General features: G+C 37.6%; 1 protein-coding gene across 3 annotated transcripts in view; it reads left to right on the plus strand.

The window, feature by feature from the left end:
* Positions 1-9,844: 9,844 nt before the first annotated feature.
* Positions 9,845-14,938, plus strand: part of LOC309506376 (uncharacterized protein) — a 38,964-nt gene continuing 33,870 nt past the window's right edge. The window contains exons 1-2 of one of the 3 annotated variants that reach the window (XR_014208712.1): positions 9,845-10,104; positions 11,153-11,535. The gene's annotated coding sequence lies outside the window, so the exon portion shown is untranslated. Of the gene's footprint in view, positions 10,105-11,152; positions 11,536-12,957; positions 13,056-14,938 lie in introns of those variants that run through there. The other 2 variants (XR_014208713.1, XM_082180269.1) reach the window with 2 other exon arrangements.

Below are 14,938 nucleotides of genomic sequence, written 5' to 3' on the forward strand. Positions count from 1 at the left end.
ATAGTTCACAAATTTTAAAATACAAATGTTTAACTCAAATTAGTACCATTACAACAATCTAAAATACATTATGCTATGAGCATTTCTAAGGTTATCTTTAGTTTAAATACTCAATTCACCTAACCTTTGTTATCCAGAAATTTCTCTTAACTCATCACAAGCTGTCTTCATCTTTAGCCACCAACATGTCTAATGACCTTCAGGAGTTAAAACTATCTTACAGACATATTATTTCAATATCAACACTTCTATAGTTTTTTTTTTTTTTTTTTTTGCCCATAAGGCAACCAGCATCATGTTCCTGACATAAATTAAGTTTTGTTACTGTCTCCACAACAAATAATGACAATCACCTCATGGTCTCAGCTGGCTCTTGAAAGCCCATTCCCATTAGCTCTTAATCTATAATTTTCTTCTCTTCAGGGTGTTGTCCCCTGGCATAGTTGCAGACACTTGTCATAATGATAAACAAGCCATACAATGAATGCGGTTTTCTGGTGAGTGGTATATAGAGGAACTCACATTTTCTGGGTCAGGCGTGCCGTAACTCCTCACAGCCCATCCGTCCTCTCAGTGATCTGCTGATGCTGCTGGCCTCACAGTCACCTGCTCAACTCTAATACCTTTCTCACATAAAAACACCTCCCCATTATGGAGATGCCCAGTGTTTGTGGCGTGACTTCCCCTGTCTTAGGTTGACCTTTGGCCAAAGGATCTTACCCGTCTTTGGGGTAAGCACTTCGTACACACTTGGTTACCGCTCTTTCCCATCATGAAATCAGTTTTCCCAAACAGACTCAGTTGTTTTCTGGAGCTTAGGAAAGGCACATTCAAGAGTCACCAGAGCACTCTGGACTGCCTAATAGTGTTAACACAGGGAGACAGGTTAATAACAACAGTATTTAATCACAAAAATCTGTTAAATCTGTCCGAATCAGCAAAATCTCAGTGAATTTTAATCACATCCGTCTATTCAGTCTACTATTACATCTGTAGCCGGAGCCATCAGCCCTGTTTCATGGTGGAGACTAAAATCAGACAAAGAAGTTACTGGTCATGAATTAAACTAGTCAAAAACGTCCCTTCTATCGTTTAAGACTTCTTTAAAGTCATTCAGTTTTACTTTTAAAACATTTACAAATTTCCCTTTGAATGTATGAAATCTGAACTGCCTTGTAGCATGATTTCTTTTAACATCCATGTCTATGGTTTTCAACTAAAACACTGTGCCTTACTATATTATCTTATTATCATTTATGACACAGGCTCAGATAACAGCTTTTAGCTGACATTGAATGAGAGAGAGAGACCCTGAAGCATTTAGGACTGGTACACTGCAAACTTCTAAAATCAAACTTAATCTACCATCTTTTAACTCTAGCCCAGCGTTAGGCATCTTTGCCAGAATTTACATGTATTTTCCAACAACCATATTTTATATTTGTCTTTTGCCCACATCAGGGAATTTAGACATTACAAATTTCCACTCAGATCATGTCTCTGTCGCACTGGCCGTTTCAGCCACAGCACACACCAGATTCAGATAAGCAAACTGTTTCTGCCAATCACAAGCTTATCTTTTGAAAGCAAAACATCAGCTCCTAGTTCTTTCATGGTCAACACCATTCCTCCACGTTCAAAACACTAACAAGCTGTTTGTTTAATCAGATGCATTTCTACACATTTTACATTTAGTAACTGTTAATCCAGTAATACTGCTTCTACTTATTTGATTACTATCAATTAGTATTCACACTAACTTTGAGGAGGCTATAGCACTCTCCGCTTGTGATGCATCTTTTGCAGTTATCATTGTAAAGCATCCGTGAGATTAGTCTCTCTATATCATCTAAACCCTTTTAAAGTGTTCCATTAAAACACAATCATTCCTTTAGTTACTTTTATGTATTTTGCAACTCATATTTTTAGTCATTATCTGTAATTTTACATAAACCTTTATTCATTAATTCATATATGAAATTTTTTTTTTTTTAGATTATTATAGATCTTTCCTTCAAAAGGATTCCCTTAAGACTTCAATTATTTTTACCTTGTTTTTATCTCTTGTTCTTTAGACGAAAACTTTGATATCGTCATTTAAACACTGATCTACTTTCAAACCCACATTAATACCAGAAATTTCTGTTACTTTCACATTTTTCTCACCTTCTGAGTGGCCATTTACAATTACGGGCTAAATGGCCCTGCTGACCATAATTAAAACACTGTCATCTGGTGGGTTCATGTGTCAGCTTCAACTACAGCAACAGACACCTTGCCTATAGTTTGATCATTGAGCTTGCAAACGGCTCCAACTTACTGCACACCCTTGAAGCAGTGTGTCCCAATCAGGAATGTAAGCAGAGCCACTGATAAGCAGTTCTCTGTATTCTTTTGACAGTCCACCAGTGGCGGATTCAATCACAATAGCCAAATCATAATCTTCATCATTATCATTGGCAGCACATTAATTTTCATAAGCTGCACAGAAAATCACTCAACATATTCTAAGGGTTTTTCACAATGTTTCTGTTTAACTTGAATCACATTTGTCCAAGGAAATTATCCCCAACCCATAATTACATTTACTTGCTTTTTGTAATTATCGGAAGCAATACGAGGCTAAAAATTAAAACATTTCAGTTTCTTTCTTTGTTTAGCCAGTCAAGTTGTTGTTTAAATTTCCGAACAGACTCAAAACCCTGAATGTCCATTAACATAATAATTTCTCCACATTTCTTTGAAGTCAGAGCTTCAGGGCACAGCTGTTTACAGCGTTTGCTCTCCTCTGTCTCACTATTTGTTTCAGGACTGTTCAGGTTATTGATCAAGTTAATCAGTTTGTCTGCCATATCTTAATCACAGTTCAAACTCACCTGACGTTATTGCAGAAATGGAGGCGGCGATCTTTGAACAACACAGCTTGGCTTCTGCGTGATGAAACTGCAAAGTATACTCCAACATGACAGTTACATATACTGGTCCACGCCAATTTGGGTCACAACTTTTTATTTTTTTTCTCTCGGGATCATTCCTGATGCATCCCTGGCAAACAACCGTATTTTTGTTAGTATCCCTAACTGCCTGATTCACTAAATTCGGGGATCCCCTATCTGAGATGGAAGAGATGGAGTAGGTTTGCGGCGCCCTGGACCTTCAATCCAGGGACGTACTCTGCTGGGGTGTTGCCACCAACAATGCCCAGCGGGGCCCCCACAGAGCACGCTTCGCTTGCGCTGTCTGCTCTTGTTAACTTTAAACCTTAAACAATGCTATCAGCGACTTCTTATACTTTTAACTTAGTATAATTAATCTTCACTCTCCTCATCGGAGTGAAGCTCTTCACTCGCCTCGTCGGAGTGAAGCTCTTCCGTCCCCCTTCACAATCTCTTCCATTCAGACAGCACTATCCTAATAATAAAATCTTTCTACCTTGTTTGCTGATTTGCCAGGGGTGTCACCAAGAATAATTGCCCGCCGCATTCTCCACCATACTGTTAGGGGTTAACAGTTTAGGACCCATGGACCAGATGTTTGAAAGAAGACCCGGAGTCAGAATTATTAAAAAATAGAAGAAAAGTTTTACTGAAAATAGTTTGCAGTTTCATCAGCAGAAGTTCAGCTTCAAGACTCACACAGGAGTTCATAGGCCGCCCCGCTTACAGTTACAAAGATCACAGCAGTTATACCATTTCCAAGGTCTAAGCTACGTCATTGCTTACAGGTTGAATAATTCTCATTGGCTAAGAAATAGATAAACATAGTAATTTTCCACACATATACAGATAGACTGAAGCATATCTCCATAGATTATGCAGCTGACACTCAGACCCTGAAGTCAGGCACGTCGTGACCTTCCAGGTCGCAGATTTGGGTTGCTGGGTGCCATCATGTCTCGAACAACAACTCAGTCAATCTCCAACAATGCCAGTGGTTCCTTAACCTGTAAGCAAGAAGACTAACACACACACCGACACACAGCTTTTCCAAGGTTGGATTTGGCCAGGCTCTAACTATAAACAGGAGTCTCGTCTCAAAACATCAAGATAACAATGACCCCTTTATGTTTTAACACGTTGAAGACCTTTCTCAAACACAAAACATGTCCCTATTTCATTTCTGGAAGCCGGGCCAAATAAGCAAGCTACATTCAGATATCAAATACTGACATTAAAGAATACATGAAAAGAACATTTCAGTAATAACACTGGTAACTTCTATAACAAAGTAAAATCTCCAGAGAAGTCATTCAATTCATTTGATATTTAGAAGGGAAAATATTGACTAATACCTTGATTATAATCACTCATTACATATACATTGAAGCAGCAGTGGATTCCAATCCACCCCCTTCAACTGGTACTTGTGACTATGTGACAATAAAGGCTACTACTACTACTACATATATATAACAAATACAGCTGTGGGTACAGCTATTAGCTGTGGGTCGTATTTGAGATTATATTATATATTATATACATATATTATATATATATGAATGAACATATCCTAATCTCCACCTGAAATTGACCCGTTTTAAATCTAAGAATCATTAAAGATAGGTTCTTGTGATTTAAGGTTTTTTTTTTTTTTTTTTTGGGTTTTTAGGTTTTTAAGACGTACTTGGGCCTGAAACGCTTGATTTGCAACTTGATTTGTCAGGAAGCCACTAGAAAAGGTTATTCTGAAAGGCTTTGCCATGATTTTTTCCCGTCTCTTCAGTGAGACACCTAGCAGAGAAGAGAGAACACACTTTTTGAATGAATGATGGATAATAGCACATCACATTCGGGAGCACAGAAAGATTCAGTTAAGCACATTTCTGTTGCACTGTTCATACTGAATGCATTTTAATAGTGTCAAATGACTTGGCAGTGCATTATCCTTTTTGCCAAATTAAAATGGTCTGTTTTACTACAATCGCTTGTTTGTTTCTTTTTGCAGTTAGATTAGCAATGAAGGTAGCTAATTGTAAACTTACTTCTCTAAAGGCTTGGGCTTGAAAATCAGTTTAAAACCATGTAGTCTTGCATCCCTTCATTCATCAAAGTGAATTCTAGATTTTACAATATTTATAATCAAAATTTGACTAATTTTTATATCCGAGCGTGTTAACCCATATTGGGATGCAAGAAAATAAAAGCAGGGGGGTTGCTCCCAAACAAATATAAGTACTGATGAACAGGTTCATACAAAATAATATTTTTCTAATATCTATGTATACTTTCATTCGCTTGTCACACCACAGGTTCATCTGGAATTCATTAGTTGAAGACAAAATGCTAATTTAAAATGGCACAAAAAAAGTAAAAATTTATAAAAAATAAACATCTGTTTGTGACCAGTTACAGGACCCAGACACGATCATATCCATTTTGATTTTAAAATGATCTTTTAGTTGCACGACTCCAGAAATACCACGCCAGAGAACTTCATAAAGCTAAGAAAACTGAGAAGAGGAAGAAGAAGGACCCAACTCCCACGGAACGAGCTGACCTATCAAAGCAAACAAATTATGAGGATTCTCAGGCAGATGGAGAGATTACATCAAAGATTACTTAGTATTGTTAGGGGAGTTATGTTAGAGAATCAGTTTAAATGTCCTAATTGTGAAATATCCTGTTTACAGAAGAGGCTCGAATCACTTGATACAAACTTGCCCTGTGATGATTTTTTATAGTTTAAATGTCATTGCTTGCAAAAGAAGCTTGCAGCGCTAGAAGCATGTTGCAAGCTTGCTTTGCAACCACAGTGTTTGTGGTTTCCTTTGATCTCTCTGGATAGGCTCAGTGGAACAACAGGTGTTAAGGCCATGCCTGCTTAGTTGACGTTTTAACATGATTTAAGAAGAAAGAGGCCTCCTCACAGTTAGTGATGAGGCGAGAAGCGGGCCGTGGTTTTAACACAGTCAAATGTATATTAAGCTATTCCAGGCAATACATGGAATACTTTCCCCTGAATACATTCTCAGGGACGGGGCATGATGGCACCCGCGTTCAGACCCCTGGAGAGATTCCAGGCTGGTCCTAAAAATGGATGCGGAGCATAGTTCGAATTACAGAAATATCAGTTTTGGGGGGGTCAGATAATTTTTCTGATATTGTGAAAAAATATAATTACAGTTACAATACAAGTCAACTCCTATTTTCACTGTAGGAACATTTTAATGTAAAACGATTTCAGACACCCCTATTGTGGACCGTACCATTTTTAACCACCGTGGCTAGAAGCAACGGAGATAGAGAACGACTTCAACTTCTCAAGCAAGTGTCAACGTTGAATGACAAAACGCTAGTTTCATAAAGTATCATTCTTTTCAACATTCCTTATTTGTATATTCAAAAATATTTAAAATAATCTAATTTAATACAGTTATAATTTTTCAATGTAAATTATTGAATTTTATTGGTAACAGCAGCCTAGTGTCTAATTATTTTAATTGAATATATTTATCAAATTTAAGAATTTGAAATGAAAGATGGAGCATACATTTAATAAAATAAGGGGAAAATGCCCTTTATAAAGGTACAACAAAAATTATTCTGAGTGTTTTCAAACAGTGATGTAATGAAACATTGACAATTTAAGCTTGAAGGGAGTAAAGCCTTGGCATGCCCCCGGACCCCCCTAGAGATACCTAGCTAACAAAAAAATTGGGGAAACACATTAGGCTATATGATGATCTACAAAAAAATACACATTTAATTATCTTATTATTAAAATACATTATTATGATTTTACCACCTCTGCCTCATTTTGAGCCAAGAAAAACCATGAAATAGGCAATAGGCTTCTTGTAAAGGTATTACTTTTACTAGTAATTAGAATGGTATTTCAGTGCACTTAACTTCTAACTTTTGGGAGTTGATCAAAACAGTTCTCTTTTGGATATATAATAACAATGAGATATTCTGTATCCTACTGATTATCAGTTTGTCGCATGTTTAGACCTTGTATGTGTGTTGCACAACACATGTTGCACTTGGGGATCACGGCGGGGATTGATATGGTAGTGGACCATGATGGTCATAGAAGACGTGAAGGAGCAGTATCCCCCAATTATGGTGGGGTAATTGGCACTCTGACGCGGAGGTTCAGGTGGCTACCGCAGGATTATGTGGTAGTCACCATCACTTCTGCGAGAGCACCCCTAAGAGGAAGTGTTGCTTACGCCAAATAGAAGTGGAACCTATTTGTTGAGTGAGTCTTCTCTCCGTGAGGAGATCCTGAAGGCGTTCGGTCATTTCAGTGCTCTCTTTCCTGCAAGATGGGTTGGAGTGAGGGCTGTGTCCTCCACCCTCAAAATGATGTTGCCTCTATTTTTTCTTTGATGCACATCATGATGCAGTATCATGTGAAGCACATCTTGATAGTTATGTTCCTGAGGGAGCAAGAAAAGCCTTGCGTCCCTCTTTATCCTCTTGGGCCGCCCCTGAGCCACTGCAGGCAGTGAGTTAAAAATTCTGTTTTTAAAGAAACAGTTCTCCTGCTCGTGTGGTCTGGAATTGTGCCTGGAATTCGGGCCGGCTAACTCTCATTACATGAGACCCCGGCCTGGATATGTGCCCAAGGTTCCTACCTCTCCCTAAAGGTGGGACCAGGTGGTGAGCCTGCAAGCGCTGCCCCGGAGGAGGCAGACCCAGCCCTGGCTTTCTCTGTCCATCTGCTTCATTGCGGTTATACGTGCACAGAACGCAAGCCTTAGGACCTCAGACCAGCTCTTGTCTGTTAAGGAAATCAGCAGAAAGGGAAGGCTGTTTCCAAGCAAGGTTGGCCCACTGAATGGTGGCTTCCTCCATCTTGGTGAAAATCCCGAGATGCACGTGTCCACTTAGGTGGTGAGCTCCTCTGAAGTAAGTATGTGCTCCCGCCTAGGTGTTGACACAGAGTGCTTCGCTGACAGATATTCTAGAGTTGGGGGCTGGGCGACACCTATAGTCCAACCGCTGCTTCTCGTGGGCTCCCTTCTCATGAAGCCAGTTTCACTTGAGCCCGGTTCGAAGTTTCGGCTTGCTGCGCCATTCCCCTCCTATGGACTGGATACATGCGCAATTCTTGCTCCAGTAGAGTTCCCTCTTAATCCGAACCCTGGTGAGTTCGTCCACACCCTCCGGCAACGGATGCGGCGGAGCGTCCGAAGCCAGACCTACCACTCGTATGCGCTGGTGGAACTTGTGCTAGGCTGGGTCCATATGTTGTGATTCCCACGGTGTGGGATGTTCCATATGTTGTACTGCCGTCAATTCGCCCAGTCCATATGTGTTTTATCCACGTTATACCTCCCTGTGAGCAGGATGTGGCTTCCGCAGCGTCCCTTCCTTCCATGTACAGGGAACGCTTTCCCAGTGGTCCTGTAGGAACAGCAGTGACTTCCCTGGCCTAAAGCCCTGTCCCTTCTCCACCTTAAATCGCGGGGGGATCAGGAGGCTTCTGTCTAGGCACTGGATGGTGGCAGCTCTAGTGGTGTTTTCAATGGGGGATCCCATTCAGTCGACATGCCAATTGATTAAAACAATGAATTATGATTGTCCTGGTTGCGTATGCAACCCACCGTTCCCTGAAGGAGGGAACGGAGGACGTCTGCATTCTCATGTACTGTATGTAGGTGCGCTGAACACTCTAACCGGAAACTCCCGATATGTACTACTGTAACTAGAACGCGGAAGTAGTTGTGCAAGTAGTCCATTGTAGTCATATTAACATAATCCATTACATTACACTTTTTAGGTAATATAATCTTACTTCTTTTTGATTACAATTAGATTACTTTTGACCAAACTTGTTTATCACATTGAATTAAATATGATAATATTGTAGCCATATTGATATAAAATTACAAAGAAAAAAATGTATATTCCATTCTTAGTTATGAACAACATGAAGTGCGTTAAACATTGCATTACGTCAGGGTTTCTCATGAAGGAACTACAGGGGGTTTCCACAGAAAAGCTCAAATTAAATAAATCATTAAAAAATTTAAAATTATAATAATTGTAAAATAATAAAAAATTATAATAAAAATGTGTTTGAAAGTTAAAAAAAAGAAAAGCCTTCCAAATAGACAGTAATATATGGTTAAATGACTCACTGAGCAATATTTCAAATAGCAATTAATCTGTTGAGTTGATTTAATAGGCAATGTTGAGAAAACACTCCTTAAAAGTGAAATTATTTATGTAAATCCAGTGATCTACGGAGCCGCTAAAGGGATGTGGTGGTGGAAAAAATTTGGGATGGGAGAATTTTTTTTTTTATCTTTTGCGTTCCCCTTCGCAAAACTTTTGCATTTCCCAGAGAAACTTTGTATTCCCTCACAAAAATGTTTGCGTTCCCATGCAAAAACGGTTGTAAACTCGATTGGACAAACAATCCTGTTTCCATAACAAACGTTTCATGGTGTTTGAACTTGGACTCAAATATAATGCAGTCAGTGCTTATCAAGGAGTTCAATAAAGTTGGCAATATATTTACAGATTCAAACTTCCCTGATCAATAATTAGTGAGCTAAACCCAAAGGACACCTATTTACAATCATAGTAATGTAGACAGCCAAGAAACCTTAAGGGTTTAGAGAGTATGTGGACCAAAATCCCTCCTGAGATGTGTGCAAACCTGGTGACAAGAAACGTCTTACCTTATGGAGTAAGGCACCATTCTATATTAAGAGGCTTATGGACACAAAATGCCAATGGCATTATTCAAGATTGTGAAAGTCAGTGATTACGACAGTTTTCTTAGTAATTCTCTAGTCTTCTAAAGAAGAGGGCTGGTCTACACTCAGAATAAATCACACCCACTTCCTCTTTCCCTCTCATCACTCCTTATCACAAACAACATGGTCAGTCACATTAAAGGCTCATAACACACAAGTGTTAGTGGGAGTAGTAGGTTTTTGACACTTTGAATGGTTCTTTTTTGAACTATGCACATTGTATTTATAATTGTATTTTGTTTTTATGTGTGTGTTTTGTGTTTTCAGAAGTTCACTGTGTTTCTGAGCGGACTCCTGCTGCTCTTCCTGCTTCCCGACAAGACAGAAAGTGTTGAAGATAACACTGTGGACATCAAGACTCTCGCCCGTATTATTAACTTCTTTGAGCAGAAGTAAGTCTGTCTCCAGTGTCTATGAAATATTAAAAGCTCATAGCTTGAATCAAAAGTTAGCAATGAGGATGTAGCAACTAGAGGGCTTACTGTGCTTAACCCAGGTATATCGTCAAATGCGCTTTTAACCACAGTAGATGATGGCATACACAATATTATCTTCGGGGGAGGGCGGCATTTTTTACTTATTTTCTCATTAATTACTTGTTTATTTACCCATTTACTAAGTGAATGGGCTCATATACGTAGTGAAAAAATTTGATTAAAAGTATTTTGTGTTTAAAAAGTTGATTTTGAAAGTCTGTGTTTAAAATAAAGCTGCTTTTAATTTTCGTTGATGACTAATTATTGCAGTGTTCAGACCTATATTACTGTTATTATATAACTGTATAATAGACCTCAATGAGGCATAAGCTAATCTATCTAATCTTTTATTATCCTCGCAGTGTGTCGGTTATGAGGTGATGCGATATGAAACTAAGGTGGGGCAAATTAAATAATATTAATTTAATAATAAAAGTATCCTAATAATAACAGTAATAAAATTATTATTCTTATCTTCTTCACTCCCAAAAGACACAGTGTGTGCCCATCCGCTATGATACAGATATAGGCCTACGCCTACCTACTCAAACAGTATGTGATTTCGGATGCAGCGCTCGAATTGTACGTGTAACATAAAGACTCTTCCTTAAAGCAAAGGTGACATAAAACATGTCATGTACTCAACAAAAAAGTTATTAATACAAAAGGAATAAACCTATGTAAAAAGATAAATCAATTTAAATAAACAAAAAATAAATCATACAACAAAACATTTTTTTTTAATACAGAATTTTTATTCAAATAAAAAAGTAGAAAATACCAAGATATATACTGTATATCGCCATTCAGCCCCAAAATACAGACATATGTTTTTATTTTATTTATTTTTTGGCCATGTCGGCTATATCCACAATGTTTGTGTCTAGATACCCTGATTTAGTGAAACAAAGCTATGTAATGTGAAAAAGAAAAGAAAAAAAAATATTTTCACTTATTCACTTAGCCTACCTACTCACCTAGATCATGTCTGTGCAAAAAACAGCCAAGGAAGTGCTATCAGACAGCACTCTTCAATGCATAAGACCGGACCCCATCTCGAGGCCTCCTTTCAGGTGCCTGCTTAAAACCCCTCTAATTAGAACCACTGGTAACCACTTCACCGGCTACATACAGTATGTTTGAGTGGAAAATGTCAAATGGCGACGGAAAACGCATATTTTGGAGTGAAGAAGAGTGTTCAATTCCTATCTTTATAGTCTGAAAAGCCCATTTAGGAAAAACTTGACAGCAGTTGGCCCGGGGCGTAGCACCAAATGTTGGGCCCCGGTCACAGAACCAAGGGGTGGGCCCCTCACAACACCACATTATATATCAATATATCTGTGTGGACCCAGAAAAAATACAACATGCATTCAGAGTCTCTCCTGCTGAATCCTGTTGACAACTCGCCTATGAGCAAACTTTTGAATAAAAGAAAAGACGGCTGCTCTGTTTTCTACACCTTTGAATCTCCCTGTGTTGACACATGTCTGAATCCGTCAAGCAGTCACAACATTATAAATGCTCTGAAGAAATGGAAAGAACATGATGGAATTAAAGCTTTTGTCTTCAAGGATTTCTGGAAGTTTGACATTAAAAAAGATCTTCAGACTGTGTTTAGGCAGATTGTGGCTCATGTTCCTCTCTTCCGCTGTGTGAGTGAGAATGAGTGTTATGCTTGTAAAGGAGAAGGAAACACTCCCATAGACGCGCGCTGTCTGCCTCCAAAAAATACCAATATTGAACTGTAGCATTACAGGTCTTTTCTTTTTTATATGATTCTATATTAAGATCTACTATCTTTTGTTTTAAAATTCAATATGCATAGATTAACTAGTAAAATCCATTAAAAAATAATCTTGCTGTAGCAATCGTTTTTGCAAAAATTATATTATGCTCCATTGCATTAGAAAATAACACACTTCCTTACCCAACTGATATCGTCAATGCCATAAAAACTTTTTTGCTGAAGCAACTGTGCCATTTTACCTTGTTCTTACAGCGATGCAGCTTATGAGAAAGAAAAGAAAAAAATGCTTGAGAAAAAATAATATTAATAATTGTATGCCTTGAATTATAAAATGGACTATTAATTGATTGCTGGTCTTGCCGTTGGGCTGGTGTGAATTGTTGTTAATTATGTGCTGTTAATGATGTAAAACAGTTTTTTACATCAGGGATGTAATAAATTTTGATTGTACGATTTAAGTGCATTTGTTAAGGAATGGTGTGGTAATTTGTGTATGATGGGTGTTTCATGTGGAATAAAGACGCCAGCTCCGACAATCCCTTTCTCTTTATTTGTGGTCTATTAAATAATACAAAGCTGTTTTGCCTTTTACATTTTAACAGAATTCCCCCGGTTTCACAGAAAAGACTTAAGCCAGTCCCATGTAAAACAGAAGTTACAACTTTGGAGCTGACAATAGATTACAATTATTAATCATGATTAATTTCTTAAATTTTTTATAGGCTTCTTAACATGTTAATAATGCATTTAGGTGCTTTAAGTGAATGATACTCATAGCACAATGTAGAAAATACAATTCACAGTCAGCAAGTTTCACTGCCTGCTGTCAAATCTTGTGACAAATAATCTTCATGTGTTTTACAGTATGTAAAAGAAGAAACTACTTGGTGAGTTTGTTTTCTGCCATATTGTTGGTCAATTGGCGACCCCTACTGGACAGTTACTTCTACATTACTTGGATTCTCTCTACATTCACCTAATAGTCATGCATTTTGTTTCTCTTTCTCACGTAATGGAAGTTGATCTGGTGATATTTGGCTGGCAGCAAACGAGGGCTCACCTCATATGACGATGATCGGTGAACTCATCATCGGTGGACACATGAACTCAACGATTCGTAGGTGGAGTTACTGAATTTCGACACAGACACTAGCTACTAAAAATACCTAAAATCAAAATGTTGATATTCCGTGGTGGTGCTTATTTACTTTAACAAAGTTTGCTAATTTAGGCTTTTTACTTGTTTGGGTTGGCAAACTTTTTAAAGTGTAGAATGTTTAGGAACAAGTAGCCTATTATTAAATCATTATTAATGGAACTCTAGGGTGAATTAAGGGTGATTGGGACATAAGGTCGAAAGGGACAGTACAAACTATACAGAGGTTAGTTTCTCACCTAATGAGTGAATAAACTTTTATTTTTTTATTTTTTTGCTGAGCTCGAGCTGTGAGACCACATAATCAAAATTGGATGCCCTTATTGGTGTGACATCCTGTAGATGGGCGGGGCAGGGATCAAACAGGAAGTTGACCCTGAAATACATGAACTGAGGAAAATTACATTAGCTTTTGCTGATTTCATAATAAGGTCCTAAAATTGCCGTAGCTACTATATTGTACAAACTTTTGATGGAAACACGAATATGATGCACTACTGATACAAAATCAGTAAAAAATGTGTTAATATCATGTTTCTATTTTCAGAATAGGTTGTTTTTATTTTGTCCCATCCACTCAAACACAATTTGGGTGGATGGGACTGCATGATTTTGGGTGATTGGGACAGTGCTTAAAGGCTTTGCTAATTTAGAAAATGATTAACCTTGCAATAGAGAACCATTGTTTATGCTCTGTAAATCAGTGGTTCCCAACCTCTTTATTTGTGTAAGTCCTAATCAACCGTAAAAATATTCATGAAATATTTTGCTAAAATAAAACGACCAAAGTCTGAAAATAGAAACATTGTAGTTATTATTATTTAATTTTTTCACTGATTGTGTTGCAGTAATAAACCATATGCATGTTTCCATTAAATAATTGTGCAGGTTACCGGTAAATGCGTTTGTGAAACAGTTAATTCATGGAGGCACCCAACATCTCATCCAAATAATACCCCCCAAAGAACTTTTGGTCCTGAATTTTTATTTATTTTTATTGTTTACTTGATTTTTAAATGTTTTCAATGACTTTTGGCCTTCGTTTACCTCAATTGCATGCGTTGTACTGTATGAATTGTGGGTGAATTTATAAACATTAAGAAATAAGGTTAAACAGAAATAAACATGACTCTAAATAATGAACAGGAAAAGCAAAATTGCATATAAAATTATATCAAAGTATGATCTAACTTGTGCAATACAGTAAATATGCTTATCTAAATTAATGAAAAAATGTGCTGTCCCAATCACCCAAACATTGTGTCCCAATCACCCAAATGTTTATTTCCAAGGGTTTTGGCTCAGTTTACATAAAAGTGTATGTAACACATCCATTCATTATAATATTAACTTTTTTCCTGTTCAAATGGATAGGTAACATCTTCAGTATTACAGAAATGTATCATGTGTTGGGCTGTTGTTTTTAATTTATGGCAAGAAACCTTGCAAAAGGCAGAAATTCAAAAACTGTCCCAATCACCTTTAATTCACCCTACATTAATGGAACTCTACAGATTGAATATTATATGATTATGATGCCTAATAAAATGCAATTAAATGGTTTGTTATAAATAAAGACAAAGGAAAGAGTGTTGACATTTTAAATCAAAACTCAAATCAGTTTGATCAGGTGTGCTGAGCTCCCAACCCAAAGGGGAAATGGGAAAGATGCTGGAATTTACTCACGGCTGGCCAATTCCTTCCAGGAATTCACTTTACACTGAAACACCCTGTAGATCAGGAAACTTCAGGGCTGCGTTCTCTGCATCTCTGTCTTGATACAAATGTTATTTTTGCTTGTATAGCATGTGAATGTGTGTATTACCCAGTTTTAAAAGCAATTT

The sequence above is a fragment of the Leuciscus leuciscus genome, assembly GCF_965113295.1.
Source record: "Leuciscus leuciscus genome assembly, chromosome: 9".
In the NCBI taxonomy this organism is placed as follows: Eukaryota; Metazoa; Chordata; class Actinopteri; order Cypriniformes; family Leuciscidae; genus Leuciscus; species Leuciscus leuciscus.